The sequence below is a fragment of the Sinohyriopsis cumingii genome, unplaced genomic scaffold, assembly GCF_028554795.1.
Source record: "Sinohyriopsis cumingii isolate HCF-2022 unplaced genomic scaffold, ASM2855479v2 utg002530l, whole genome shotgun sequence".
Classification (NCBI taxonomy): domain Eukaryota; kingdom Metazoa; phylum Mollusca; class Bivalvia; order Unionida; family Unionidae; genus Sinohyriopsis; species Sinohyriopsis cumingii.
Genome location: NW_028316239.1, coordinates 1,104,805 through 1,121,353, shown reverse-complemented (window position 1 = coordinate 1,121,353; position 16,549 = coordinate 1,104,805).

Sequence of the window (16,549 nt, the reverse complement as noted above, 5' to 3'; positions counted from 1 at the left end):
TCATAATTAATTGCTCATTCAAATCATTCATTAGCAAACATTGTATTTATATCATCGTCAAAATTGTTTTGTTGTGAATCCGGAAATCCCACCCGGTTATCTTGTTACACATATTTTCCCATACAAATGCAGTAACATATAAGTACAAGCCAGTACAAGTACAATATCATGTTTACCGCTTAAATATGTAAGGGCTGGATAAACTTCTCTCAGTTAGGAGACCGGTATATGTCCACATTCTTCTGAGAACAGAGGTGAGTTTATTTATTTTTGTAAGTTAACATTTAAACCACGCATATATCTAGGGTTGATTCCATGCTACAGATATACCACCTCCATCAACCCCTACCTACACAATCAATATCCTTAGTTTTAATTGTTGTTGTTATTAATTTTTTCTTGTGACATAACAAAACCCTGTTCAGTTAAATTAACCATACTGAAACAGACGAGTCGATTCGAAAAATGGCGGCCAAAAAATGTTCATTGAAAACAAAAATTTCCAGGAGGCGGGGTTAAAAATATTTTCCCACGCCACGATCGCAGCCAATGATTAAAGAGAATACAATTTCATGTGCTTATTTGGACCAATCAGAATCACATAAAGTGATATTTTACCGTGTGGTGATATCAACAATATGAAACTGCACATACTATAGGAAAGCTATACCTACTATGTGATAAATACATTTTTTAATGCCAATTATTCATTTACGATTTTTAAAAGAACGTATGATAACAATTTTAAGCTATGGCGTCATCTCATTCATGTCCTGTTGTTTATATCATTGATCACTTAGAAACAGACTTTATTTAATGACGTAACAATAATATTGAATTCAACTTGAGTTCAGACTAACGAAGCAATATCATGAAACCGGTTACACATTTTACATTTTGATACTTATAAGCTAGAACTAGCAGTTTAAACAAAACTTACAACATGACATCTCTTGATAATGGAAGATATGAATACACTGGTCAACAGTGAAATCATTACTGACTTGAAAAGGCCCTAATCTGTAGTATTTTGGTGTGCCGAACACGAATATAACCGTGAAAAATTTGTATTGGCTCTCGTTTTGAAGATATTCATATACCTCATTTTCTATGTTTCACTGTGTAAATTTCTCCAGTAGGACTGCAGCAACATCCGGAATAATGATGTAACATTGCATAATACCATCATGCTCACATCATCCACAGTTGATTGCATCATTTTCTGATGCAATGCAATACTAATGCCATGCGGCTGCTGAAGTAAGTTGACGTCAGCAGTATACTATACATGTGTAGGCCTATTATACTAATGCCAGGCGGCTGCTGAAGCTGACGTAAGCAGTGTACTATATAAAGCCCAATCAGATAGGTTCAGCATTTAAAATATTTTAGACGTTGTGCGAGACAGTTCAAGCTACTGTTACATAAAACTTATTATTTTATCCATTTACGTACAATAAAGAACAGTAATGCCTCGAAAGTGTGTTAATACCGCGGACAATTTTTGCTATATTTGTGGGGAAGTGACATTTGCCAACCAGAAGAAAAGTATCAATTCTCAAGTGAAGAAGGCATATCATTTTTACTTCGGATGCAAGGTTGGTGACCAAGACAAGCCTTGGGCTCCGCATATATGCTGTGCTACATGTACAACACAGCTTTCACAGTGGTTGAATTGCAAAAGGTCATCAATGCCGTTTGCAGTCCCAATGGTGTGGAGAGAGCCAAGCAACCACCTAAATGACTGTTACTTCTGCTTGGTTCCTCCTCTTTCCGGCGGAATAACGAAGCGAAAGAAGTCGAGAATAGTCTACCCAAACATTCCGTCTGCATTGAGACCAGTTCCACATGGTGAGGGACTTCCTATTCCAGAACCTCCAGCAGAATATTCTCTTGATTCATCTGACGAAGACAAAGGTGAGTCGACCTGTTCTTCTCCTGGTCCATCAGCATGCAGTGATCCAGATTTTCACTGTGGTGCATCATCAACCCCACACAGAATAACACAGGAAGAACTAAATGACCTGATTCGTGATTTGGACTTATCAAAGAACAAGGCAGAATTGCTAGGATCAAGACTCCAACAATGGAATCTTCTAGAAGAAGATGTCACAATTACTGCATATCGAAAGCGCCACCAGCAATTGGAGCCTTTCTTCAGAAAGGAAAGTAATCTGATATTCTGTTCCGATATTGAGGGCCTCATGAATACTTTAAAAATCACTCATGACCCACAAGAATGGAGACTATTTGTGGACTCTTCGAAACTGAGTCTCAAGGCTGTGCTTTTGCACAATGGAAACATTCTTCCATCTATTCCAGTAGCGTATGCTGTCCACATGAAAGAGACATACGATAACTTAAGGCAGCTACTGAATTCCATTGAGTATAACAAGTACAGCTGGCACCTCTGTGGTGATTTGAAGGTAGTTGCCCTTTTAATGGGACTGCAGCAAGGATATACAAAATACATGTGTTTCTTATGCGAGTGGGATAGCCGAGCAAGGGAAATGCACTGCATGAGGAAGGAATGGACTCACAGGCAGAATGTAGCCATTGGAGAGAAGAATATCCAACACCCAGCTCTGGTTGAGGCTCAGAAAATCTTGCTACCACCCCTTCACATCAAACTAGGTTTGATGAAGAACTTCGTGAAAGCCATTGACCGGACTTTGCCAGCATTCCGATACCTGCATGAAAAATTCCCTCGACTCAGCGAAGCAAAGATTAAAGAGGGAGTTTTTGTGGGTCCTCAGATTCGAGAGCTTTTCAAAGATGACCGGTTCAACAACTTGCTGGAAGGTGACGCGAAACAAGCATGGAATGCTTTTCGCCTAGTTTCTACAAACTTCCTCGGAAATGTTAGGGCAGAAAACTATAAGGAACTAGTAGAAGACATGTTGATGAAGTATAAGAAACTTGGCTGCAATATGTCTCTAAAGATTCACTTCCTTCATTCCCATTTGGATTTCTTTCTAGCAACTGTGGTATTGTTAGTGATGAACACGGCGAACGTTTTCATCAAGATATCGCAACAATGGAACAAAGATACCAGGGAAAATGGTCCACTACAATGCTGGCTGACTACTGCTGGACACTCCTCAGAGATGCTCCCGAACAGCTGTACAAGAGACAGGCGAAGAAATCTAAGATGTAGTCAATGACTTGATTTTTTATAGGTAGGCTATTACAGTTGACCTTTTACTATTGGAATGCATTTCGTTATGTAAACATTAATTTCTTGCAGATTACAAAAAAACTAGAGCCAATTTTGCAATTTGACTGTCATATTCGTGTTCAGCACATAAAAATTGATAAGAATTGACTAATTTTATTTCAGTAACATGACTTTTGTAAAAATTTGTTGTCCAGTGATATCAAAGCAGGAAGAAACAACACAAAAAATGAAGAGGTGATGGGGCAACATGGCTGTGGAAACACCAATGATAATGTTGAAAGGATGGTGAGCTTCTGCTTGAACAACAATTGCGTAATAGAGGGCACTATCTTTCTGCACAAAAACATCTAATAAGTAACTTGGAAATCCCCCGATGGGCACACTGTCAATCATGTTGACCATATTGTTATGAATAAAATGTGGCGCATATCTCTTTAAAATGTTAAGGCCCATCGTAGGGCGAATGTCATCAGTGATAATTACCCTGTGATAACCAAAATAAAGCTGAAACTGCGGGCAACACATACCACACAGCAACAGTGAAAAGTTTTCCCCACGATCGCAGCCAATCAATTAAGTGAATACTGCATAATAATTTTGTGGGCTTATTTGGACCAATCAGAATCACATAAAGTGATATGTTCACATGTTATAATATAAAAAATATCAAACTGCACACACTATGGGCAAAGTGTATCGGTATATAATAATCATTTTTTTTTCTAAATTAATTAGGCACTCATCCAAATCATCTGTGCTTTCCCTTTAATGTCTCTCTCTCATAACGGACAAAATGAAGGGAAATCTGTGGAGTTGCAGAATAACGGAACTGAACTTAGACCAAGTAACCTATAATAACCTCTGTCTTCATATCGGTTATGTGTACACGTTTCATGTGATTATATACAATGCTCACAATACCAATGATACACTTTGTGTATAACCTCTCAGGACTAATGTACATATATTGGTTGGGAGGAACGCATATACTGTAATTTATTCAAAGCTTTGTGTGTTTTCCTTCCTTTTTTATTTTCTAAAATAGATTATTTAATGTTGAAATGTCTGAAGATCGCCCCCTCCATCCGCCTTCTTCTCTCATTGAAAGGCTAATCGAAAAACTAAAAACTAAAAAATATAGCATGGTTAATAAATCTCTTCATAGTCAGTCTCCTCCCCCCCCCCCCCCCGCACTATTACTACACCCCAGTCTCTTTTTGGGTGGTCTGTAAGCATGTAAGTTTTATCAGTCTCTCTCTCTCTCTCAACCACCGTAGGACAATACCGGCGAAACTCCGTGAAAAAGGCATGTTTTCGACTTGTATCATGGAATCCTGGAATAATGTTTATGTACCTATGAATGATGGTAACATTTACGGTCACACGGACCAACGGAGAGGGGAAAGATAGAAAAGTAGGACAGAAAAAAAATTGTATGATTGGAAGCAATGTTAGTTAAATCAAAATATTAACTTAGATCAACTGTAAATACATATAAATGTTTAAGTTACCTCTTGCTGGTTCGTCATTTGGCTTAGTTTATATTTCCAGCTCACCGGTAAGTGAATGGGTTGTCGTTCAGCGTTTAAACTGGTATCATATATTTGTGCTTGTAGTGCACTACTTTCTTCATTTAAACCATCTTTCTTGCTTACATAGTAAGTGTGTTTTATATTTACTCAATCAATATGAATGAAAAAGAAGTTCAAACAAGCAGGTTATCCATTTGCGAAAACGATTTTAATTTGACGCAAAGGTAAAAACTATATTTTGTAGCGACGACCTTGGGCAGGAATAGACGAAGTTCATTCATTCCGTCGAAACAAAGATGCCTGTAGTAGATCTTAACTGTTTTTGGAAATGATGGTATGTGTATTATTATGTGATATAAATAAAAAATATATATAGTATGTACACTGTATCTTTGATATACCACTCGTTGTATATTTTTTTTCATTAAAAGGAAACTCGGCAAGCCCCGTTTCCTTTAAATGAAACATGATACAGCGTACATACTATATATATAAACACACACACTCACACACACACACACACACACACACACACACACACACACATATACATACTATATATAAACACACACACACTCATACACACACACACACACACACACACACACACACACATATATATATATATATATATATATATATATATATATATATATATATATATATATATATATATATATATATATATATATATATATATACAAATTTAACTTGTGACCCTTTTTCCTTAAGAGCAAGGGGCAGTTCAGTATGATTTACAAATGACAAAGGACCTCTAACTATATATGACAAATATTATATAGATGACACAACTATCATGATTCCCATTTATTTTGTTGTGTTCGTTGATTTGTACAAAGTTGATAGCTATTAAACGAAGTAAGCAGAAGTACTTCCCAGAAGGGAAGTGAATATAATAATTTACAACTATCTTTCAAGTACAGTGCAATAAAAATACAGTATCGTATTTTGTCTTTGTTAAGCTTTATGAACTGTTTAACTCAGAATACTTTTCTTTAACAACAATGGGGAATTATGTGAATGCACAATTTTGATATATATTTTTGTTTATATTAGCAGCAGAAGGGGGATCAAAATAGGGGGCGACTGACTTTGGGGCGGGATGGACCACAATCAATGCTCCATTTTAGAATCTGAGGCTAAAAAAAATTATAGGCTTGTTTGTAAGCATGGTTACTATTCATGAAGAGGGCCGACCCCACCCACCCCAAAAAAAATAAAAAATAAAAAAATACGAATTTTAATTAATGCTGATTTATTGATCCGAGGCAAGCAGGGGCCCCGAGTGGCCGAGTGGTCTAAAGCGCTCTCTGTTACGGATCACTGCCATCTCACTTCTGTCTGGTTGGGTTAGAGTCTCGGATTCGGCTAATGTGGGTATGTGAGAAAGCTTGCCAGTAGCTTCTCGTGGGTCGGTGGTTCTTTCCGGGGTTTTCCCAGGTTCTTCCTTCACCATTAATGCTAGCCTATCGTGTGCTGAAAAATGGCGTTTAACCCCACAACAACAACAACAACCCGAGGCAAGCAAAAAGGAATGACTGCGACCAGGTTGACTACTTTGAATATCTGTTGTTGAATGACTTTCTTGGGTAATTGTTATGGGATTTTTTTCTTCTTGTTGCTTTAGCACACCCCTGGCGAATCGTTAAGTGCGAAACGAAATTTAGAACGAAATTATAGAGATTCATAAAGCTGTCCAGGCCGATTTTCAATTTCGTTAATTTTGTAATCAAACACATACCCCAAATATAATTGAACCCAGGAAGCTATCAAATGAACACCATTTTTCGGGTTCGGAAGGGGGGGGGGGGCATGCAGGTTAGGTTTGATAAGTTTACAATTACCCGTTCAACGTTATTTAACCTTTTTCAATGCTTCGTAGGCACACCACCCCTACCCTTTAATACCTTTTTAAACGCCGACAATATGTCAGTCGCTCTGTGGGATCGACCATGCGAGGTAAGTTTCTACAGGGTGATCGAAATGTTGTCCATACGCTCTAACCACTCGGACTCTCGATTGAGAATATATGGGTAAAATAATTTATATGAACTATATCACTACATTCGCATTTATGAACAGACAGATAAAACATTATACACGCATTTAACATAAAATGTATTAAATATCTGAGCATTTCAGATATATTATCACAATGTGTATTAATTTAGCCGAGCCTGGAAAACCCAGAAGGCTATTATTAGCGAGTAATTTGTCACTGGCACTTTGGTACACATCGCCGGGGCAATGTCTAAATTATGTGTCGAATTGGAATTCCGGCAATTCGCTGTAGCTTAAAAATACGATACTGTGCATATCAAAATCTTTAATTTTATCTACCTTAGTGATCTGTAAATAAATCGCCGCTGTAATAATAATAATAATAATGGGTGATTCTGCGATTACTATGGAATCAATCAAGGCCACAATCTTGTAATCTGGGGCACAAAACATTAATTTTTTACGAAACGCCAATCCGAGGTTGTATCAATGATGATTACAGGTCCAAATATAAATAAATTTATTTTCTAATTGAATTTTTTTGATGTAGCTAAATCATTTATACCGTTTGCTACAAAGTAAATAAGTCCTTGATTTATATCGAAGTATTTTCTAGTGGCTAAGATACATTTAAAATTGATTGATTTGCCTGTAAAAAGATTAACTGATTTAACTGATCGAGGATTATGTTTGTGTTTTCCGGCATTTTCTTAGCCTGCTATTCTCACTTGGTGTGATTCCTTTAAAATTTGCAAGACTATTGTCTTCTTTGTTAGAGTTCACGTGATCAATAACCAACCCCTCATAAACAAATAAATGAGTGTAATAATTCTTTTTCTTTTATTTGGACTTCCGAAAGCAATCAAAAAGTATCTTTTATGATTGACATTTCAAGAGTTTTTTTTTTGAGACGACAGTTTCTGATGATCCCAGCTCTGCTCGCTTCCTACTTAAAATATATCTAATGTTTCTTAAATTCATGATAATTTTTCAGATTCCTCCATTTATTTATATTTCTCCTTCTCTAATACAGCACTATTTTTTTCTGCAGAGGAATATTCATTGAGATAATCCTTTGCGTCTTTTTTTCTGATGTCATCAGAAACATTTTGTATCTCGTAATATCGTTTAAGAACACAATATTTTCGTCCACCACAAGATACACATAATTGTGTTCTTCTCTTGACCCCAATTCCGAGTTTCAAACATGGTTTTGGTCCAGTACTGCCACGTCTAACACTGGCCATGTGATAGCCACAGTACTCGCCATGACAGTTTTTTCACAACATGTCACTGATCCGATCATGAGCCATCGATAATTTTGTTTGCCTGATACATATTATATTATTGGATGAAGTTTAATTGAAGAAACTAATTTTCTTATATATAAGAATGACTAATTCTAATGTTGCAAAGCAGTTGCGGGAACAGTATATTAGTCTAACTGGGATAAAACGAGCTTTCCCAAGGGCAACATTTGCGCATAACATTTTACAACAAGAAATAAATGAATTATTAACCGCGAGTGAAATTGAGAGATTACCAAAGATCGAACCAAAGAAAAATAGAGACAAGTTTTGTGAAAGAGAACAAAAAATATTATCAGAGATTGAACCCCAATATACAACTAGATTTGACTTTGCCAGATTAACCAGAGACAACAAACGTCAACCATTTTAGATACAGTTACACGAATTTGTCAAAATGGCCAAAGATGAATTTGCTCATGATGGCGCTGTCCATGTTTTGTCAACGTTCAAGACAGACGGCGATGGCATTTTAGTTGACTCTACAGTGCACGATAAACGAGCATCGACTATTATTAATAATCTTGCAGATGAAAAACGATATGTTACTAATAAAATTTATAATCGAATTTGTCAGCCAAGATGGTCCAATTTGGATTATTCGTGATAAACTCGACCTTGTTAAGGTATCTTGACGACATAACAGCATTGTCACAATAAATAAAAATTACAAACTAGGCACGATTACCGGAATAGACAATATTTATTATAATAACGAGTATCCAGTGTCCGATGTGGTGCATGCACTGTATCTATTAAAAGATCCTGATATTGGTGCTATTACACCAATGAGAACAGCACGTAGCCCAAAGTGTCAGAGAACCTTTTATTAACTGTATACGTGGAAACGGACTTACAGAATCACGGATTTAATAAAAACAGAATCACGGATAAAAATAACACAGTGGGAAGATTGTCTTATCAACGAAGCTAAAATAAATGACGTAACAGTGTTGAAAAAAAACACTGAAGTTTCTAATCGTGGTGAAAACAATTGCAAACGAAATTTTGTATAATTCCGGCAACAGTCGTAGTAAAGGCGCCCCCAGTAGTGATAATTGATCATAACAGTCACGGCTGGACTGAATCAGTAACAAAGTTTTCGCTGAAAAGAACAATGCGATTTTATGACGGCAATATTTTCAATATTAGTGCTCGTGACCATGTATCTGTCTGGCTATTTCACGGTGAGCACGCATAGTTATCTTCTGCAGATAAATCTGCAACAGATGAATCAACGTTTGATGAATTTGTGCTACCGCCTGGTATACTTTATCGGAAAGAATCTCTCAAATGAGATGAAACAGATTACCGTAAAATATGACGGCGATAGTGATGAATTACTCGATAACCGTTTTACTACGTCGTATGTTAGTGACGCATATAGCACGACAAAAATTCATGACAGCCATCTTCAAAGGAATTTATCGATGATATATCACAATCTTATGTCGAGTTTGAACACGGCTGTCTCTGGAACACAAAATATAATTCCACCTATATGATCTGAGTTGATAGCGTGGCTTTTTTTCGGCTTGTTGTCTTGGATACGGCGAATGTCAACTGTATTTTGAATGATTCTGTAATCCAACACACGAAATGACCAGATTATCAATAAACGGTCCACTGCCTCTCGACTACGATATGACTGGATTTAATGAGATTGAATCATTCGAGTTCTCAGTGAGTATTCATCCGGTTGTACCTGCTTGGTTCGGTGGTCATTTTAATGCGTCAATACCAGTTGAAATCTCAAAGACTGTTGCACCAAGAACATTAAATCGATGACTGTAACTTCTGCAATAATGTCGCACAGGCCGGCAAGGACAGTTTGGCTATGGCACGGCGATAAAGATATGTGCAGAGAAATAGTGCTAAATTCACGTTCTGTGCGTCATCGGATTATAAACGCCGCTGTAAAAATTAATCATGGATCCGGCGGAACTACAATTTGTAATTGCAGATACGGTTCGCTAGGTCGATGTGTATTAGTGTCGCGTCAGCATGTGTGTTTATGCGACGGTACAACTATTGGCACAGTTATTAGCTATTACAATGGCCATTTTCGCAGTTCACTCATTAGAGATATTCGATGCTTGCATATAGGTCAATAAACCTATATGGATGGTCAACCGGTTTTAAGCGTATGCTATTAGAGCTGCCACTGATCCTTTTTAAATAAGTCGATCGAAAATGGATCTGTCGATGAAGCTCCGTTGTGAACAGACGCTTTGCGTCAAGACAACGATGCTGGTCTCTGAGAGACTAGCTGGGGTAATTGGAGAATAAAGCGCGAACAAATACGTAATTATTCTGAATCGGCCGATCTTAAACTAGTCGGCGCTTATTACGGAAACGATAAAATTTCAGAACCATCATCGTCTCTGTCAATGAATGATCCAATCACGTGATACATAACAGTCTATCTGTATGGTCAAGGTGGTTTTGATAAAACAACGCGTGCAATAAATTTGTTTACCAGTTTTGATACGATTGTGTTAACTCCAACTCATCGTCTTGACAGAGAGACGAAACAGCGTGGTGTTAAATTGTGCACCTATCAATTTCTTTAGATGGCGAGGTGATGAGTGGGACAAAAGTACATACCGAGAATAATTATTTGGGACGAAATATGTACTGTGTCCAAAGACACATTGAAGACGTTCTTAATTACCTAGCGATGAAAAACACGACGATTGTCATGTGCGGAGATCAAGAACAGCCTCTGCCGTATACAGGAGAATTTCCACATGACTGGTTGCGTAATTACGTTAGTCACCACACAGATTAGCCACCATAAAAAGAAATTTTATATGACCATTGAACGCGCGATGACAGTTGAAGTCGCTAATCAGATTACAGCCGGATAAGATTCAGTGTGAAATAATGCGTACCGTAATTCCAGAAACACCAATGTGTGATTTCTGGAACTACTGGCGAACTAATGACCTGACAGTTGTATCCAGGAAAATTGTACGTGATTCACTTCATCGTAAATTATTTGAGCTTCAAAAATAAAACTTTCCAACGCTGTCCATTCCGCTATGTTATCGCCATGCGGTTACCTGTGGACAAAATATACACGTTGACATTCCTTTAACGGACACACCAGTGCGACTGGTTCTTATTGATATCGTTTAGGTTCCAGTAGACGCTGTACAGCAGACGCGTGATTGCAAACTACCATAGAGTCTAGGTTATGCAATACCAATTCATTCTTCGTATGGGCTGACGATCTCAGATACCACTATATGGATTGTCGACGATCGCAACGAATGGTCAAAGATAGTATATTTGGCGGTGTCGAGAGTTACAAAAATGTCTCAACTGCACAGATCTGTCTATGACACCGCGTCGAAGAGAATGGTTTTGGAAACAATATTCCCTGGCAAGCTAATGAAAAAAAATAGTGGGCTATACGTAAGAAGACAGAAACGAAAACATCAGTTTAATCTTAAAGTTGAAATTATCATCACGCTGAAACAACAACACACTAATTACAGCGTCTGGTGTAACACAATAATGCTGTGGCAATATTTTCCTAACGACATACAACAATTTACCATGAACGGAATCGATAGTAGTCTAGGCTACACACGCGAAAATGTCGCTCTAACATGTCTTGAATGTAACAGACGTCGAAGAGCTCCCCTCCGCGCTAGCGTCCTTGTTAGCGACGGAGGCCGGCCGAGCCTAAGACTACGCCTCTGCTACGCCCAATCCAACCTGATGGTAACTGGTTGTTTTCAGAAATTACTTGGAATTGTTCACCGACAAATCGACATTGAGAAGCTGTTGAATCTAACCAGTTCATTGGTGGCTGGACAGTAGATCTTACCACGCTGCAAATTGTATGTGTGGTTACACTCCAGACTGGATGTGTTGCTTTTTCTGCACCACCCTCAAGTTCGTATATCGTACATACCCTAAATTGCGCAGCGCTAGAAGCGTAAATATGTCGCCAGTTTTTCCTGTATCGCTGATCGCATTCGCGGTGTTATGGATATTTCATTTAATTATATCTGATTTCATATCTATTTATTTTAATTTAATTGTCTGTTTGTCAGGTTTACATTTTTTAAATTTTTCATTACATGTTAGGTAAATTTATTCACTGGAGATGATACTTTTTCCAGAAAATAGTTTGACCTTCACTGTTCGTTTTAGTAAACACTAAATGTTAACCTAGATCCAGACCTTGATTCAAAATTTGTAGCAGCCACATAAATAAGTTCTATATTTATTTTGAAATGAGTGGTTGTTATCAAGGTCACGATGGGACTACGTGATTAAGAAGATAAAAAAATAATTTTATTTCTTAGAGTAAAATGATTGGTTTTCGTCAGTGTCATGTTAGGCGTACGTGATATAAACATGATCACGTGACCTCCCCCTTTTCGATTTCGCTACTTGGGGATTTTCGAAACTGCGATCTAGAATACGATATAACCTTTGTTTTGGAGAAAAAAATCTCAGTTGGACTTTTTTCTTTACACTGGAAAGTGTTGTGTAGTTTGGAGTTATTTCAAATTACTTGGATTCAAACAAATTAATTCTTTTTTTCCTGGAAAATACGTGTGGTCATATGTAAATCTTGAACAATGACAGCTCTTATAAAAAAATTATTCGGATTTCTAAAACTGGAGTGATATTTCTTGTTTCAACAAGGAACTGTAGACTTCAACACACTACAGGTTACACCATATGTCATCGTCTTCCATCTGTGATTTTTCGTCGGGACTCTAACTTGAAATTATTAGAACATTTTATTACTATGACTTCTAAAAAAAAATCCTGGATTATTCTTGGATAATTTTGGAATTTGATTCTTAAAACCGTAAGTCCATATTTTTCATTTCTACAGAATTTTTCCAGGGAAATAAATATTTTATTTTTCAAAGAAGAAAGATCAAAGTCGCACGCAAGTTTTGGTTTCTGGGCGTCATTGTAGTGTTTGAACTGATGTTCACTCAGCGATACTTTATTTAGGCATTGCAATGCCGCTGATTTCAGAGATATACTTGCCCCAGAATGCTTTGTAATCTGACCGGGTGTCAGAGTAACGTTGACGTCATGATGTCACATTATAGACCATTCTCAGAATGTATTCATGTATTCATGTAAAAATGTTACTCCTAGTTCCATTCCACATAACGGGGTCATCAAAAACTGGGCGTACCTCCACGCAGCGCATTTATATAAGAAATTATGAATTTACGTAGGAGTAGTAAGTACAGAAAAAGTGAACTTTATTATCTTGTTAAAAAAATAGAAAGTAGAATATAAATGACCAGGATAGAGAAGAGAGATAGCACCAGTACAATGAAAATGATGAAGGTACAAGTTGAATGAAATTACGAGAGAGAGAGAGAGGATAAGAATTAATGAAACTGTTGATAAAACATATTGATGTGTGTAAACGTAAGGGAAAACGCACAGTTAAATCACAGGCCAATGAAATTATATCATTGTAGTAAGTTAATGTCAGAGAATCCCCCTCCAAAGGGAAACATATATTGGACACCCAACAAACGCTGCTTAAAACGAGATGCTATTCCATCAATTTTTACTTGGACAACTGAAGGGAAAGCAAGAAAACCACCTGCAGTGAGACAACCAATTGCAGAGAAGGTGGATAACAACATATTGGAAGAATTTGAGATTCAGTAACAAAATTCATGCTTTAAATAGTTTCATTTCTATATTGTTAACTTGTATTTTGTGTGCTGTAGAGAAAAAGGAAACTCAAGAGAGGACGTAAATCAACTTACGTATAAGAGAATGGACATATCCCTCACTATAATACGTGAATCCTTTTGTCATCTGTTCATTCCCTGAACTGCTGGAGACACCCGTGATGAAATTCTGAACGAATGTAAAAGAAATATCTGGCAAACAGCTCAGATCGTTACTCGATGTACAGTAGGACGCCATATTTTTTTCTCAATCCCCCTATCTTAGCCTCGTTTTCGCGGTACATTGATATTCACGAGGATCTCATTAAGAATGGTCTATAACGTTATGAATGATCTAATTACATGTTTGGTAAACATATGTTTTCTACGGGTGCATCAATGATTCTCATTCATCAGCCAACACCTTTTAGCAACATTGTTTTTTGTGATAGTATAACAGCGATTGCTCTGTATAACAGCGATTGCTCTGTAACTACTAGCTGGGGCATGATCAACAGTATCTCGCACGTGTACGTCAGTGACAGATTGTCTAAACAAATACAGATGTTCCAGCGAAAAGTAATAATATGGATAAAACGTCGAGAAATCCAGCTAAGATATCTGCAGTCCGGAGTCGAAATTCTGATCACGTCTTTGAATGATGCTTGATGTGCATTCATCCTCAACAAAATCGTAGCCACTACTAATCTTTCAAAAACCATTGGGTATGTGTCAGATCGTTATACTTGGTGGCACGCTGCCATGAATATGTTCCTGCTGTGCCACGACAGCGTTGATTTGCCACCACTATGCATGAACTATAACAACCACGCTTCTTCTGTCTCTGATGTAGTCATCATTGGCATCGATAACGCTAGTTTGGTTAGTGCTACTTTATTTACCAGCACTACCCCACCAATCCCAGAACGCCAGATAGCATCGTTGTCTGTGGCCCTTCGAACCAGTGCAACCGTATGTTTGGCTCCGAAGATGACTTTTCTAACATGCCTGCAGAATCCGAAGATATGTGACACTGGAATTACGTATGAAAATCCATCATCGTCGTTACCCTGAGATCGTCGTGCTGAAAATTCCAGGTTGAATTCGGTTTGGCGCTCTTCAGTGTCGCAAAATCAGTGGCACGTCAAACTATCATTCCAGCTGCTTGAATATTACAAGATCTGGCTCGTGTTAATTGTACAGCTTGAGATGCTGCCTATTGTCAATTTGGTCAATAATATTCTTCGCGAACATCATGGACGGACCGGCAGACCGTGAATAGTCATCGCTCTATCGGGTCAGTCCATTAATTGTCTTAGCAACATCAAGGTCATCGACCCATGGTTCCATTTCTCTACCATCAATGATATATCTTGATCTGTTAAATATTGCCATGACACCAATGTCAACGAATCCATATCGTTCATTTTCAGCGTATGCAGTATTATTGTCTTTCACATGAACCATGAACTTCGATGAATGTATCGCGGAGAAAAATACCTTGATGAATCTTGAACTTGTAGTTCAATTCTCCCACGCTGATTTAGTTTTGGGGTCGGCCCCCCACCCATCATGAATAGTAACCATGCTTACATACAAGTCTCGGATTGGCCGTTGGGTAGTTAATGAGTCAACATTGCTTGACTAAAAAGTATAATACTTTTAGCCTCAGATTCTGAAATGGCGCATTGATTTAGGTCCATCCCCCCAAAGACGGTCTTTCCTTTTCTTGGGCCCACCCCGTCTTCTGCTGCTATATTACAGTTCAGACATCAAAATATTTAGACGCTGAAATGGTCGTAGCTAAAGATCGTAGAAAATAACTTTCGACAATGTTAATCGCGATATGTATTTTTTGGGATGAGAAGTTACATCTCATGAATGGTTCGAACCAAATACACGAAATATACAGCAAATAGTGTTAACAATACAGAATCCAAAAGTATGAGGTGTACTTCAAATTAATATTATTCGACCATTTCTTTGTGTTATGTTGTAGTTTCCACAGGTGCTTTTCATAAGATGTTTATTATATGACGATTACAATGCAATCATCATGTTTTGTTTTTTGTTTTGTTTTAAATCGGGGTTCTTATTTACTTTCAAATGAGCTTGGCTTGTTGACAACAACCGGTTAATTTGGTTAAGGAAGATTACATCTTATTTGCTTCGAAGACAAAATTATTTTAAAAACCACTACAAAAGCAGAAGAAAAACACCACAAAGTAGAGAATCGGTACTAATTTGTAATTAATAGAAGTGCGCAAAATATTTAGATGGCCGTATAAATAATTAAATTGAGTGCGCATACATAGTTGACAATATACTAAACCCTGGTATGCAGGCTATCGTTACTATGTCAACAGGGCCAATATATACCAAAGAAATGATGAAAGTACACATTGTTTTACTCGAATACAATATTATTTTTGTTTTATTATTATTTTTATATTAGTTTTATAGAATTGTCAGATCTAACTGACCAAAGAGTTAATTGCACTGCTTGAGATCATCTGTCAAACATAACGCATTTGTAACTAACTAAATGGATAAACCTATTTGTAGTTGGTGCAATGTTATTGCAATGCCCTTCGACATCTTGTAATAATGGAATGTATATTATTCTTTGTCCTTTTTACTTCCGCGATGGTGAATAGAATTCGTAAGCTGAGAATAATCCCAAGCCATGTTCATAAATATAAATTAAGTAAAATTAATGACTCTTTTACTTTTTTCCGTTCTTTGGCGCTCAGATCGATTATCTTTTGTCAGCGGAGGTCACTGGGAGGCGGCAAATTAAGGAAGTACCTTTGTAAGTTCCCTAAACGAAATGGC